The 15,199-nt window shown below is 36.5% G+C and overlaps 1 long non-coding RNA gene across 2 annotated transcripts; it reads right to left on the reverse strand.

The window, feature by feature from the left end:
* Positions 1 to 990: 990 nt before the first annotated feature.
* LOC306659759 lies at positions 991 to 14,459 on the reverse strand. Of its 2 annotated transcripts, XR_013763426.1 has the most exons (4): positions 14,220 to 14,459; positions 3,764 to 3,827; positions 1,252 to 1,309; positions 991 to 1,161 (listed from the first exon to the last, which is right to left on the reverse strand). It is a non-coding gene; the product is annotated as an uncharacterized lncRNA (long non-coding RNA). The 2 variants fall into 2 exon arrangements; XR_013763427.1 differs by lacking the exon at positions 14,220 to 14,459 and having other exon boundaries at positions 3,764 to 3,871.
* Positions 14,460 to 15,199: the final 740 nt, after the last annotated feature.

Raw genomic sequence — 15,199 nt, forward strand, 5'->3', positions numbered from 1 at the left:
CAGTGGAAGGAAGACCATAAGTGGGAAGGTAGAGGAATGGACAGAAAGGGGGAAAATGTTACCGCCATACTTTGGGAGTGACATTCTCAAACTAAGTTATATGAGTATACAAATATACCACAGTGAAACCCTCCATTCTTTAAAAAAAATGTGCACTGGTATATAACTTTGGCCAACTTCATACTTGTTAGCCTATAATTCATTAGTGATAACATAAAATGATTATTAAAAGTATTAATACAAAGAAATTTATTTAAGTAATATGTATAGGCATAAATTTGCCTATATTTCTATACCTTATAATCATAAAATGATTTTGGTCATGTATTCTGACACCCTGTTCCCATTCACTCCAGAATCTCAGGAGACCAATAGTAGAAGAATGTTCTCTCTGTCAAGAATGTTTTCTCCCATAAACATTTGTGTGGCTGGCTCCTTCCCTTCTGTACTTCTCAGCTTAAATGCCACACTTGGAAAGATCTTCACTGATTGCATATTCTGTTCACATAACTATCCACATCAGAACTACATAAATACTCCATGAATCTAAAAGAAGTGAGAACTATGTTTTCTTTCACTTCTTAATTAAAATGAATTTCCAATACTTCAGAAGAATCAAGTCTACAGTTCCTGCTATTTTAACTTCACTATTTTTCTTGTGTGCATTACACCCTCTGTCTTCAGTCTCTATTCAATAAAGGTATTTATATTTCTCCTCTTTAAAGAACACTTTCCATTTTTCCCTTCTCACCTTCAGATTCACCACTATTCATTTGGTTTTCTTTCTAATTTTTCCTTCCCCAATAGCATATCTGACAACTGATTTCTCTTACCAACTTCTACAACTCTCAATCCTGCACAGGTCTCTCTTGGTGCTATACTTATTTGCTATTGTGAACTAGGAGGGAGATTATATTTCTTTCTAGCATCACTGTCATCATTATGAGAATATAGGAGATAATATGTAAACAGTAGGGTTGGGAAAAAAAAGTATTACAAGGCACCTTGCCTCTATGTCAGTTGAGGAAGGAGGAGCACCATGCAAGCTCTTTACTTTGATAGTTCTTACACGAAGGGTTAAAACCACACATTTCATTTCACTCTCAGAAATATCATGGTCCAAAAAGGCTTGATTTTCCTGTTTCTCAGGATGACATTTTGCTTTATGATAAAAACAGTAAAATACACATGAAATACTGTAATTTCAAGTCAATAAGAAGCATAAGAATGGGCAGTCTGCATAGAGATTACCAATGTTCCTGGATTGCCAGAAATTTTCACATAATTCACCATTTCCTTCAGGGATATTCTAGGAAGAACAGAGCATGATACAAGTATTAAGCATTAAATTTGACAGAAATCATCATAACATTTAGCATTAGTATAGGACACAGTGGGTTCTGAATTTTTGCAATATACATTCAAACCCCAATTCAGCTATTCATGACCTGCATGTTCTCATGGGTTAACTGTTAGGTAGGGGAGATGATAAAGATATCTCAAAAATGTTGCCCCTTAACTTGAATTGATTATTACACAAATAGTATTACATCTAATACACTAATTTCTTAATCAAAATAACCTTGGAGAAATATTTTAGCCATCTGGGATTTGGAGTACTTTTGTAAAAATCTTGAATTTTAAGACATTTAAATGTAATTACTTATATTTTCAATGTGTTCACATGATTTCTTCATTTACAAGAAACATCTCTTAAGGATAAAGACATATATCTGGGTTTTTTGGACTACTTTGTAACTAAGGTGTGTTAGTGTCACAAAGACTATAAAATGCTTCCAACTTGTGTGCCAAACAACAAAAGAGAAATGATTACATGCATTCAGCTCCATCCAAGAAAGACAAGATTAAATCTTATGGGGCAATTTTTGGTGAATGAAATCTGCACACAGCAACAAAGGAGTCTAACTATACAAAACACATATGGCTACAAAAAAGGTTTTCTGTAAAGAAATACTGAGTCAAGAAATAAATAATTTTTAAAAAGACAAAGAGGAATAACCAAATAGTTAGAGATAGGACCTACCAACTAAATAAGAGTTTAAGGTAAGGAAGTAAAGAAAGGAATTAACAGGAAAGTATTGAAGGAAATGTAACTCAGTCTTTTTTTTTTTTTTTTCAAATTAATATTACTGATAGGGCTGGGGGATATAGTACAGTTGATAGAATGCTTGCCTCACATGGACGGGACCCTGGGTTCAATCCCCAGCACTACAGATAATGATAATCATCATCATCATAATCATCATAAATACTGATAACACTGATATGTATTATATTACTGTTGCTTTTTTGTTTAGTATTTCTATAACAAGGTGTTCAGGTATATTACTATAAAATTAGTAATTCAATGGTTAAGTACTGTTATAAACTACTACTTGAAATCTGTTAACATTATCAGGAGAGGTAAAGGGAAATAGAAAAAGAGATATTTCATATATTTCCCTCTGAAAGAAAGAACTGGCCATCAAAATTCTAAAATGTATGTATATCAGTAAAAGACATCTAACAGCACATGGGTAGGATGTCAAAAAATGTTTAAGATATTATCTAAAAACCCAACCAAAACTCAATATAGGAAGAATCTAAAATCTAGTTTAATATTTATAACAATCCTCTAATTTGTTTATTTCTAATTTGTGACATTATTTCAATATAACTCACCTGAAATGATAACTTCTATAACTTAGAAGAGAATATAAATTTAAGCCACATTTTTAGAAATTCAATACCCTAATTATTAGCTACTTCCTGATTATCATATTATGTAGAAAACTTCATTAAGTAGAAATCTTACTTTCTGCCCATTTGTTCATGTCAAATATATCAATCTTTCTTACATTCAAATCTGTAATCTAAGTGTTCCAAGATACACAAAACTGTTTCCTAATTTTACATAATACTGAGTGGCAGAAGACATTTAAAACTAACATTCAAATAAATAAATACAGAAAAATCTAAAATTTGAATCTTAGAATGTGATATGAGGTCTTGGAGTGGATATTTGAAAACACAACAATGCAAAAACAGACTGAAATTAATGTTGTACATTATGACCAGTGAGTCTTTTCTTGTAGAACTGGTTATTTTGTAGAATAAATACTTCAGATAGATTTAAATACTCTTTCAATGGAAGCACGAAGAAAACACGGGGCAACACCTTTACAATACAAATTTTGAAAAACATTTAAAATTTCTAAATTGTCACAGTTCCTAACATTATTCTAGTGCAAAAGTAGAACCAAGGATTAAAATAGAGAAAAAGCTCTTCCCAAAATAAAATGATACTAAAATATAAAGTGTATCAGAGAGAGAAGAAAACAAAATTACAGGCAATGTGCCATACAGCTTTCAAACAAAAGTCATCATGATAATTATCAAAACTAATTAATTAGAAATTAATTTAGAATTAAATATTGTATAATTCACAACACTAGGACTTAGGTAAGAGTAAGCTAAATTAAACAAAAGAATCATTGGCCAAATTTCATTATCTCTCTACAGTTGGAAGGCTCTATCTAATGCAATTATATTATTACATATTTTCCAATATGTTATTTTTCGGGGGCTACTACCCTTAAATGTTTGAAGACTATTTACAATAAAAAAATAAAAATATAAAGTCCACATAATAGGTTTCTTTTGCAAAATTCCAATAGAAAATAACACTGCTAATTTTAATGGTATACACTTCACAAAACAAAATTCATACCAAAAACATGAATTTCACAAATGCACACCTTACCTTGATATAAGATTTATTGTTGCTCCCATAGGATGTAGGCCCAGGTTCAACAGGTCCAGATTTCCTTGATAATCATTAGAGGAAAAATGAATTCATAAAATGAGTGAGACCAGGTTTCCAAAGAAATAAAATTTGGTGAATATCTGGATATCACTATATTAAAGAGGTTTCTAGACAGATATAATTAACATATTACCTCCTTTTTAAATTAATTTTTAGTCTGTTGTAATTAGTTGTACATGACAGTAGAATGCAATCATACATTGTGATAGATCATACATAAATAAGTGTAATTTTTCATTTTCTGATGGTACATATTCTAGGATGACATTGGTCATGCAGTCATATATGTACATGATGTAATAATGCCTATTTCACTCTACTGTCCTTCCTACCCCCATACTCCCTTTACCTCCCTTCACTCCACTCTTTCTAATAAAATTAACTCTATAATTCCCTAGTTCCCCATGACCCTTATAGTGAATTAATATCTACATATCAGAGAAAACATTCAGCCTTTGGTTTCTTAGTCCACTGAGCATAATATTCTCCAACTCCATCCATTTACCAGGAAATGTCTCTGTTTTTAGAAGCCTTTTTTGTTTGTTTGTTTTTAACCTCTCTCTGCCTCTACTTTTCCCAATCTATGGAACATGAAATGAAGGCATTCTTAGTTCCATTTTAAAGGTTATGGTCAATATGTTGGCAGAACCTGAGAATAAAACTTAAAAAAAAAAAAAAAATTGTCCTGAAGGTTTAACTGAAAATCCAAGTGATGATGGAAATCACTTTTATTATCCAAATTGAAATAGAAACTGATAACCCAGATTAGGTAGAAGATACACTCTCCATTCATCCTTGTCTCTCCCAGGGATCAAAGACTAACAGATTAACTTGAAAATGGCAGGTTCCGTTTTTCAGCAAGGAAACCACCTACTGAAAAGAACCTGTTCTTCCCCTTACCCAGAAATACCATAAGAAATACCATAAGGAGTTACCCAATCCATTTTAATTGTTTGAAAGATGATTGTAAAATAGTGGAAAAAATTTGTATATTGTTACTGAAAATAATTTTTCTCTGAGAGATGGAGGCACTACAAATTATAAAATCCAACTCATTTTCCTATTCAGTAAAATAGCAAGTAATTCTGTAGGAATGCAAAAACTTAAGGGGAAAGACTACTGGAAGCTGCATCTCTGTTTCCCTAAGTACAATCTAAGTAACTTCCTTCATGTGGGCTCCCACTCTAAAGACACTGTCCTGTAGGACTCAAAGGCAATCCCCTATTTTTTAATCTTCATCCTAAGAAGATGAAGATTTCTGACTCAAGGTTGTGCTCAAAGGACCAAGAGCAGGAGTTCTATCTCCTGCTCTGAGAAAACAAACTAAATTGCATCTCAGTCAATGACCTAAACATGAACATGTTACCCAACTACCCAACTGTAATTTCATGATGACTCTGTCAACTAATTATACCACTACCCTACCCTACATAGGAATGGTATCAGTGAGCTGGATGAGGGACAGCAGACATCTATTAGGGGCAATACAACCATGGAGTTCAGGAACTTCAAGTCCCCTGGTGCTTGAGGTACTCTAAACCATCCTCACATTCCTCTGCTCTGAGGACTCTTCCCAGTGGCTCAAATTATTTTAACATCTTTCCACAGAAATGTGAATTTTGCCCACTCTCCAATAAACCTTAAAAGAAGGTAACAACCTATTCAGTATGCCCTCATTTTTAAATAAGTCTATATAGATAGCTCCCAATGGTCTCTGTCATTAATGTTTGCTTGGTCTTGATCAAAGTGACCACAAAACCTAATATTCTGATCACTTTCCTCAAAACCTATGCCTCTAAATCTTGGCCTTGTTCCACTTCAAACTTGTCCTTCCTTTTACTTACATTCTGATGCTCTAGATGGGTATCATGCATAACTTCACTCATATACTTTTCAGATTGGTTCACTTGACATGCTCTCCTATTTTATTGTTAAAGCAGTTAAAACTACACTGTGATTCCATCTCATTCCAACCAATTGACAATATTTGGGAATACCAGTGACAATAAAGGTTGTCAAGAATGAAGGATAAAAGGTATACACTGTTGGTGGGACTGCAAATTGGTACAATCCCTCTGAAAAGCAGTGTGGAGATTCCTCTAAAATCTAGGAATGAAACCACCATTTGACCCAGTTATACCACTCCTTGGTATATATACACAAAGAACTAAAATCAGCATATTACAGTGAGGCAGTCATATCAATGTTTATAGCAGAGCAATATCTAAACTATGGGGCCATACTAGGTGCCCTTCAACACATAAATGGATAAAGAAAATGTATATTGATACAATGGAGTATTACTCAGCCATAAAAAATGATTTGATGATATTTTCTAATAAATGGGTGGATCTGAAAACTATCATTCTAAGTGAAGTAAACCATTCTTGTAAAATCAAAGGTTCAATGTTTTCTCTGGTATGTTCAACCTAATCCAAAATAAAGGGAGGGAAGATGAAAAAAGAGAATTTAATTTCAGTGGAATAGACAAATGGGAGTGAAGGAAGGGAGAGGGATGAGCAAAGGGGTACACTGGAATACAATTGGCACAATTTTTCTACGTACATATATGACTACATCATAGTGAAGCCATTTTAGACATCTGAAAGAAATTAATTTAACAAATATCAATAGGCAAATGACAGAAAGATAAGTGGAGTAGAATAAGGGGAGCTGGGTGGGGGGCAGGGATAAGAGGCACTAGGGACAGAATTAGAACAAGATATATTCCATGTTTTATAATTATGTCAAATGACTCCTATTGTCATGTGTAACTCAAAAGAACCAATGAAAAATAAATGAACAAAAATACATTCAGAATAGTAAAACTGCAGAATACTGGGCTAATTAAGGAATCTGAGTTCAAATCTGACTGTGACCACTTACTATACTATAATATTTTTAAATTGTAGGTTGTTGATCATAACAATTTGGCCAGATGATTAACACATTAGGAAGTACTACATGGATCTTTGATTGGTTACTAAGATTCCTTGAAACCCTGAAATTTCCTGGGTTCTTGATTCAGTATATAGAAGAAGAATCTTAGCTGACATAATTTTTTTACTATATCAACAGAAACAAAAAAAAAAGTAGAAGAGAAACTAAAATATAACAACAATAAAAAAAAAAAACAAGAAAAGATTATAGTCACATAAAAGCAAATAGACTATAAAGAAAGAAGAGTCTAGATAGGGGTTGTAACTTGAAGGGAAATCCAAACTGAGCAAACCAAAATAGAGATATCAATTAAAATATATTCTAAAGAGATTCCAAAAATAATTAATACAATGTGATATAACTTGGCCTACACATCAATATTTCACACTTCCAATAAAATAATTATTCTCCAAGACTTGCTTGTTTTTGTTCATTAAAACCCACAGTCCTATAAGTACAGATCTGTTTGATTTTTCCCAAAATAGACAATCTTATAAAAGGTACTGGTTCCCAACACATCTATAGAAAATATTAAGACAAACTTGCACTATATCCAGGCTTCCCAGGTGAAGTCTGAATCAAAATGAGCACAAAACGGAGATTGAATTTCTGAATTCATCTGGTATGAATCTACATCTTGATCTTAATGCCACATTGTTCTCTATCACAGGAGTGAGAGAATGGATTTGTCAGCAAAGCTTGCAGAACATCAAACCACAGGCCAGCTACTTCTTAATTAGGGAATCATGGTGAAGCCAGAATTGGGAACAGGTAGTTAGTGTAGAAATTGGGAATCGGGTCAATTCGAGGAAATGAAGCCATGAAGCCATCTGCCTCTGGAAGTTGGAGAGACTGCCCCTGGAAGAATGCAATGTCAAGGATCTCCGGAGCCCATTGATTACCAAATTTACCTGCCTTTATCAAGGACTGCAAACAAGGAGCTGCTAATTAATGCCCCCTGGGCCCTTGCCTGCCTTAATCACCTTGGCCCTCCCCCTGCCCATGGCTTCTCACTTAATGCAAAACCAGGCCAAGTCATGTAGGAAGGAAGGAGAGATAAGGGGGGAAAGAACTGGAGGACAAAAGAGAATTTAACCTATAAAAGATGTAGAGTGCACTTGAAAGAATGGACATTTTTTTTAAGCTGTCTGAGGTCACCCTCCCAGTTATCTTAACTCCCTAAGGTCACCCTCCCAGTCATCTCAAATCCCTAAGGTCACCCTCTCAGGAATGGGAACAAAGCCCTTAAAGCTCTTCCAAGAAACAGCCCCAAACAGAGAATAAAAGGGTAAATTGAGCCAGATAGCCAGATAGTGATCAAACAGAATGATTACCAGAAACTATTGACCAGGATCTATGCCCTGTTGTAAAACATTGTGAAACATGTGGTATGTTATCAGCAAACCCAGACCCCCTTTGAAATTTCCTGGCAGCTTTGTCCCCCTTTTCCCTTTCATGTGCGACCCCTCCTGATGTGTGGTTTCTGCCTTTATAAACCTACAAGATTTTCTGCTAGGGACTCGACTCCTCGAGTTGGGTCCCAGCGCGCTGGAATAAACACCTCTTGCGGTTTGCATCAAGTGACGCCTCCTGCGGTTGATTGGGGTTGCCGTCCATCCATGGGACAGAGTTGAGGTTTCCTTTTTGGGGGCCTTACATTTGGGGGCTCGTCGGGGATAAGACGCCCCCCCCCCATCCGCGGAGTCGACCTTGGAGGTAAGAAGGGGTATCCCGAAATTGTCTGTCTTTGTCTTGTGTTTTGTTAGTTGGTCTGGTTCTGTGAGCGCGCTTTCGGTTTCGGTGGCAGCCATTCGGTGACTCGTGAGAGTGGCCGGACAGTGGCCGGTAGACGTGCCTGGGGGACCACAGGTTGCAGCCCTGGGGGACGCCCTAAGGGTGGAGGAGAGCCAGGGACGCCTGGTAGTCTCCGTTGGTAAGGACGCTGATGGGGTTCAATTGGTGGATCAGAGACTGGCGCCCGTCTGTATCTGGTTCTGTCATGTGTTTGTGGCGGAGGTGGAGGAAGGGTTGGAACAACTGGGGGATTCTTGGCCCGGGCTACTCTCAGGTGGACCCCAAAGTCCTGAGAGTTCTCTGGACTCCCCCTCCCGACAGCCCTGAAGGGTAACTTAGCAAAGTAGCTTCAGTCTCAAAAGTAATGAAAAATAAGTTCTCATAATTTTAACATCCAACCTGTCCGGATGAGATGGCTAAAATGCCTTAGACACAGAGTTTCTGTTAAAACCTGTTAGATCCTTCCAGATCTCAGTCAAGGCTTACATTGAAATATAAATAAAAGAAGCCTAAAGGCTCAGTAGGAGACCGGTCTCAAACCCAGGGAAAGAAAAGGTAAAAAGAGTCTTTAAAACTCCAGCAAAGTAAATGCTATATTTTTAATTATATGTTTTTTTGAGCTCATGATTTTTTGATCAGTTCTATTTTTTATTCAACTAGAGTTTTTGAACATCTGTTACATTGCAATGGAGATTCACCTATAAAGTTACAAGGGCTTGATTTTGTTATTTGTATGTTGTGCTGTCTGATGTCATGTTTTGTCTGTATCAAAACTGAGCGCTCCTAAAATTAAGATTTAAAAATAGATCCAGCTACTTTTAATTCACGTGATTTTAAAAGGTTCAAATTGGGTAAACTAATAAGAGCAAAATGTCTTTGAAAATAACTCACAAGTCTCTAGGTGGTCAAGCTAATAAAATATTGATGTTAATAAAGTGTCTAGTATCAATTGTTTCTAGGACTTTTCTTCAACAGGAAAGAGACAGCAAATACTGTACAGGACACTTGTCTGATATCTTGGTTTTTACAGAATAAGTGAATTAGAGTTAACATGTATGGGATTACTCTAATGTGTTTGTAGAGACATCTGATTAATTTACAAAGTTAAAATGCTAATTGTAAAATAACATCGAGTACTTTTAACTCCTTAAATTCCATGGGGTATCATACTTAAACATTATTGGTGTTTTCATAGGTTGGTAAATAAAAGGGTTTAAACTTGCTTTGTGTCATCACTAAACTAAAAACAAGGTTACTAAGAGTTATGTCCTAACAAGTGCAATTCTATATACAAAGGGTCCCAAAAGTTTCAACTGTTTCAATTAGAGTACTATAAACAACAACAGAATATTTAATATTATTAAAATAGAGTAATTTATCTAAATTCAGAAATTTCTTAAGAGTTGTTTCAGAATGTGAACAAAAAGGGGTTAACAAATAGGAAAGAGAAAATAAAAGATTCTGGGTATGGAAATATATTTAGTAAAAGGAAAAAGGAAATGTTTCTGGGTAAGAAAGTGCTTGTGTGATGAAATACATGAGGGTCTAAGTAAGTGCTAAGAAAGTCTGTGTAAGTAAAGGGCAATTTTCAACAAGTTTGTGTGTAACTAAGTTGGTTATATGTATGTGAGACAGCTAAAACTATTTAAGGTTTTTCCTAAGGTGAAATACTAACGTTCTGATATAAACCAAAGTTTAATCTATATGGTAGAATGACATGGTAAAATGACAAGGATTTGAAACACTAATTTACTCTTAACTTTGTGTCTATTAAGTTTTATTCTTTAGAACAATTAGTCTTAAAAATTGGGGTGTATACAATTATGGTTAAACAACTGTTATAGAGTATTGTAGTATGTTAAAGAGTCTACATTTCTCTTTAAAAACTCAATTTGGTAAGATAAAAGTGTCAAGGTAATTGTGAAATGGTCACTAGTTGTATATTAAATGTGTTCATATTTTTCAGGACCACAAGTTTTTAAAGCAAGGAATTTATTAAGCTCTGCTATCCTCCAGATTAAACTTGTCTGTAATGGTAATCTTAAACTTATAAAGAGTAAATTTTATTGGGGATTTATTTCTATCATTTAATGTTCTATTAAAGGACCTGCTATCAATAGGGTATGTGTAAAATTTGTTACTTTTTACACTGGGATAAAGAATTTCAAATGTAAATGTATTTCTAAACATTAGAGTCTGATTTGTTTAAAGGTTAATATTGTGAAATATGAAAGAAACATGAAAACATTTTGCCATTTAATCACAAAAGGAAAGTTAAAAGCTCTCTCAGTGCAGGCCATTTAGCTCATCTCGTAGAGTTCCTGACTCTCAAGCGGGAGGCCTGGGTTCGAGTCCTGGCACTCTCAGATTGTGGAAATAACAAAAGCTCTTTCAGCCTTTCTTTGATTCATGTTTTAGATACTATGTTAAATTGTGTTAATTATAAAGTTTATATAGACTCAAGAAACAGTATATGTAAACTACATAATGATATTTAAGGAAGAAGCAAAGATCAACATCAGAATTAGAACACTTAAGATCTGTAAAGAGCCCTACCTTACCTGAGATAAGCCTCTGCCTCCCACCTTACTGCATGTTAGAGTGACTCCAAAATAAGCCAGACTTCAGCTTATTTAAAGTTATAGTCAAAAGATTGGTTCTTGTTGTAAAAGTAGTGTGATCTTAAATAGGGGATAGAATATAGTTCTCAATCAAAATTCAAGATAGCTATTATACAAGCTGAATATATTTTTACTCTTGCTAATTTCATTTTATAAAACTGCTACCTGTTAATGTTTTGCAGAAGTAGCTGCTCCAAGAACACACAACCTAGGTAACTTATGATACTAAGCCATCACCTATAGAATAGATAGTGGTAACTTCCAGTACTAATGCAGACTCCAGTTAGATAAAAGGGTAAATAACTGTAAAGTTATGGACATTAAAGTTAAAGCCCATTACTCTTAATTTATGACTGGTGAGACTGGCTTGCTGGATAATTAAGATCAAACTTAGAAATTGGAGTTAAATACAGAGGTCAAGAAAAGTCCATATTTGGGTCTTGCCCTCAACGTTAGCCTGAACCCAGGGAATAAGAGAACTTCTCTAAGGAGCATTGCAACTCTGGATCACACAACCTCCTGATCAAGGAGATTGTTGACTAGAGGATGAAAAATCATCCAGTGCATCTGCTGCAGAGGAGGGTCATGGAAAAGGGGAAACATCCCTTGATGTTTCTAAAGGAAGTCACCCCATCAAGAGACCCTGCCTAACCAAAGTCACTGGTGGAGCTAAGGAGCCGCTCTTAAGTTCTGTACGAGTGACCCCTGTGGGACTCAGCTGACTCTTTAACAAGACAGGATCCAGGTCAATTTGACCAGCTTGATCTTAGACACCCAGCAAAACAGTTAAAACCAAAATATAGCCATTCTTGGGCATTTAAAAGAAATAATAGTTAAATGTAACTTAAGATGTAGCCTGATAACTATCAGAAAAACTGCCAGAGTCAGAAGTTTTTAGTCAGTTTAAGGCCTGCAGAACTTCCTAAGCTACACAGGTAGACTTAATCTATGTTTGCCAGTATGATTATCTATATCTAAGTAACAGAAGTATAGAGATCTCTACTAAACACAGGTTAAACCAATAAAGGGATATTTTACAAAATCAGATGACATTAAGTAGCTTAACTATATTTTGGGGGGACATCTATGACAATGTTAAAGTCCCCAAATAAAGGCCTTGTCCTCTCCAGCCTTTGCTAGGCCTAGTTATGGGAACAATTTCTCAGTTCTTCCACCTCCTGATGAGAGATTCACTTCTGTCATTTTCATGCTACTCAGTGGCATGTTTCAGATGCTGCAACATTTACTTTGTGCTAATCTCATTTCAGTACTCATGTCTTTTTGTTCTTCTATCATAGAAGCAGCCACCCCCAGATGACTTTACAACCTGCTCTTCCCCAACCAAGCTTCTTCCTGGGACCCCTCGATTGACTCGATTTTTTAAAAAAGAAGGAACTCCAAACTGCTTGCCCCTCGCTGCCCCCATTCAGCTTTGAAGCAGCCAGAATGACCGACTCCCCTTTTCATTTCCTTAACAAGCAGTTATGGGTTCCTAAAGCTAAAGGGGGGAATGAAGCCAGAATTGGGAATAGGTAGTTAGTGTAGAAATAGGGGATCAGGTCAAATCGAGGAAATGAAGCCATGAGGTCATCTGTCTCTGCAAGTTGGAGACTGCCCCTGGAAGAATGGAATGTCAAGGATCTCCGGAGCCCATTGATTACCAAATTTACCTGCCTTTATCAAGGACTATTTATCAAGGACTGCAAACAAGGGGCTGCTAATTGGTGGCCTGCCCCCTGGGCTCTTGCCTGCCTGAATTCACCTAGTCACCTTCATCAGGGAAAGAATAAGTGCTGTACAGGTACTAATGCTCAGGCAATAATACCCGTCCCTCTGCCAAGGAAATAGCTTTGGAAAAGAGTATATAGAGACAGAAGTTCCATGATTAGAACTTACCAGAAAAGAAAATGGGGAAATGAAAGAATGGACATTTTTTTTTTAAGCTGTCTGAGGTCACCCTCCCAGTTATCTTAACTCCCTAAGGTCACCTTCCCAGTCATCTGAACTCCCTAAGGTCACCCTCCCAGGAATGGGAACAAAGCCCTTAAAGCTCTTCCAAGAAACAGCCCCAAACAGAGAATAAAAGGATAAATTGAGCCAGATAGCCAGATAGTGATCAAACAGAATGATTACCAGAAACTATTGACCAGAATCTACACCCTGTTGTAAAACATTGTGAAACATGTTGTATGTTATCAGCAAACCCAGACCCCCTTTGAAATTTCCTGGCAGCTTTGTCCCCCTTTTCCCTTTCATGTGCAACCCCTCCCGATGTGTGGTTTCTGCCTTTATAAACCTACAAGATTTTCTGCTAGGGACTCGACTCCTCGAGTTGGGTCCCAGCGCGCTGGAATAAACACCTCTTGCGGTTTGCATCAAGTGACGCCTCCTGCGGTTGATTGGGGTTGCCGTCCATCCATGGGACAGAGTTGAGGTTTCCTTTTTGGGGGCCTTACACACTCACTTCTTGGGACTTTAGAACATCAGCCATGGCCCCCTTCTCCCTGCCGGAGAAGTCTGTATTATTACCTTTAAATAAAACCCGCTTAATATGCTTGCCTTGGCGTGCTTCTCTAGTGTTCAATCTTCAACATTAGAAGGAGCAGAACTCGTCTTCGGAAAATGGTGGTATCAATGGGACAATCAGTCAAAATCTCTGACAGTGGCTTCATCAGTAAATAATAGATAATAATAATGCAGATAGTTTCAAGCTTCTGTGATTACTATAAGAAAAACAAGTGGTTGGGTGTAGAGGAGAATGCCTACAATTCCAGTGACTTGGGAGACTGAGGCAGGAGGGTCACAAGATGGAGACTGGCCTCAGAATCTTAGGAAGATCCTAATCAACTTAGCAAGACCCTGCTCTAAAATAAACAATAAGAAAGAAAAGGGGATGGATTACTTGCTAAGTGTTCCTGGAACAAAATAAAAAGTGCCAGACACACATGATAGGATCTCTAGCTCAGAACACTCAAATCTCCTTTTCTCTGTGTGCTACAGTATTTAAAAATACAATTTTTAAACCTATAATACCCTACCTGGTTGAAGTTTCATTTTTAGAATTCTCATGTTATCAAAGAAAATAGTAAATTTAATAAACAGTATAAAATAAAAAGTTAAAAATATATGACACTGATATTTCTTACAAAGTATTCCTTTGGGACCATTCCTGGATATTCTTCTTGAATGAATATTATTTATTTTAGTGGCAGTCAATTAAAGCATCAAAAACTCTTATGTATCCTTTCTTTGGATTTATCAAATGAAAGGAGAAAAAACATTTCTCAGTGTTTGATTTATAAACTTGTTAGGCTGGAAAAAAGAGGCGCGCAATATGGTTCATCGCTAGCTCCCAGAAACGCTCCACAGATACAGGTCTCATACAAGGAACCATTTATTTGTGCAGACGAATTCACATCTGCACGGGGGAAGGGGGAAAGCAAAGAGGGAGATGGCGGATAGCTCATCTTGGAAATAGGAACTTCGCAGGCTGAGAGGAACCAATCCTGGAGGAGAATTCTTACAGACTGACTGATGGGCCAATGACATAGTGGGACGTAATGCTGGAGGCAGGAAGCAACGTAAGCTGGAAATTCCTGTTATGTGAGAGGCGGGCTAACGCAGATTAGCACCACAGGTGGTGGGGAGGACGGGAAATTCCTGTAACCGGAGAGGTGGGGAAACACAGATTGACAGGTCGTTGGGAGGTGGGAAATTCCTAACGTGGGAGAGAAAGATGGCCTTATATCTTACATTCCCCCATTTCATTTTATATAAAAATAATCTTGTTTGGGTACATGGATGAAGGTCAATCTTATGTAATTACTTCCTGGTGGGTGTGGACGTAGAGCTGGTATCATTGTGGTAGGAAGAACTGGGGACTTGATAGTTTCTCTGGAGGCACATCTGCAGCCAGGCTCTGATTTTTTTGTGAGATCCTGATATTTCTGCAATACAAGTTGATTAGTTGACATGGAAGTAAAAGACAGGGGGTGGAAGAACTGAGAAGTTGTTCCCA

Source organism: Sciurus vulgaris (genome assembly GCF_902686455.1).
Source record: "Sciurus vulgaris genome assembly, chromosome: 4".
NCBI classification, from domain to species: domain Eukaryota; kingdom Metazoa; phylum Chordata; class Mammalia; order Rodentia; family Sciuridae; genus Sciurus; species Sciurus vulgaris.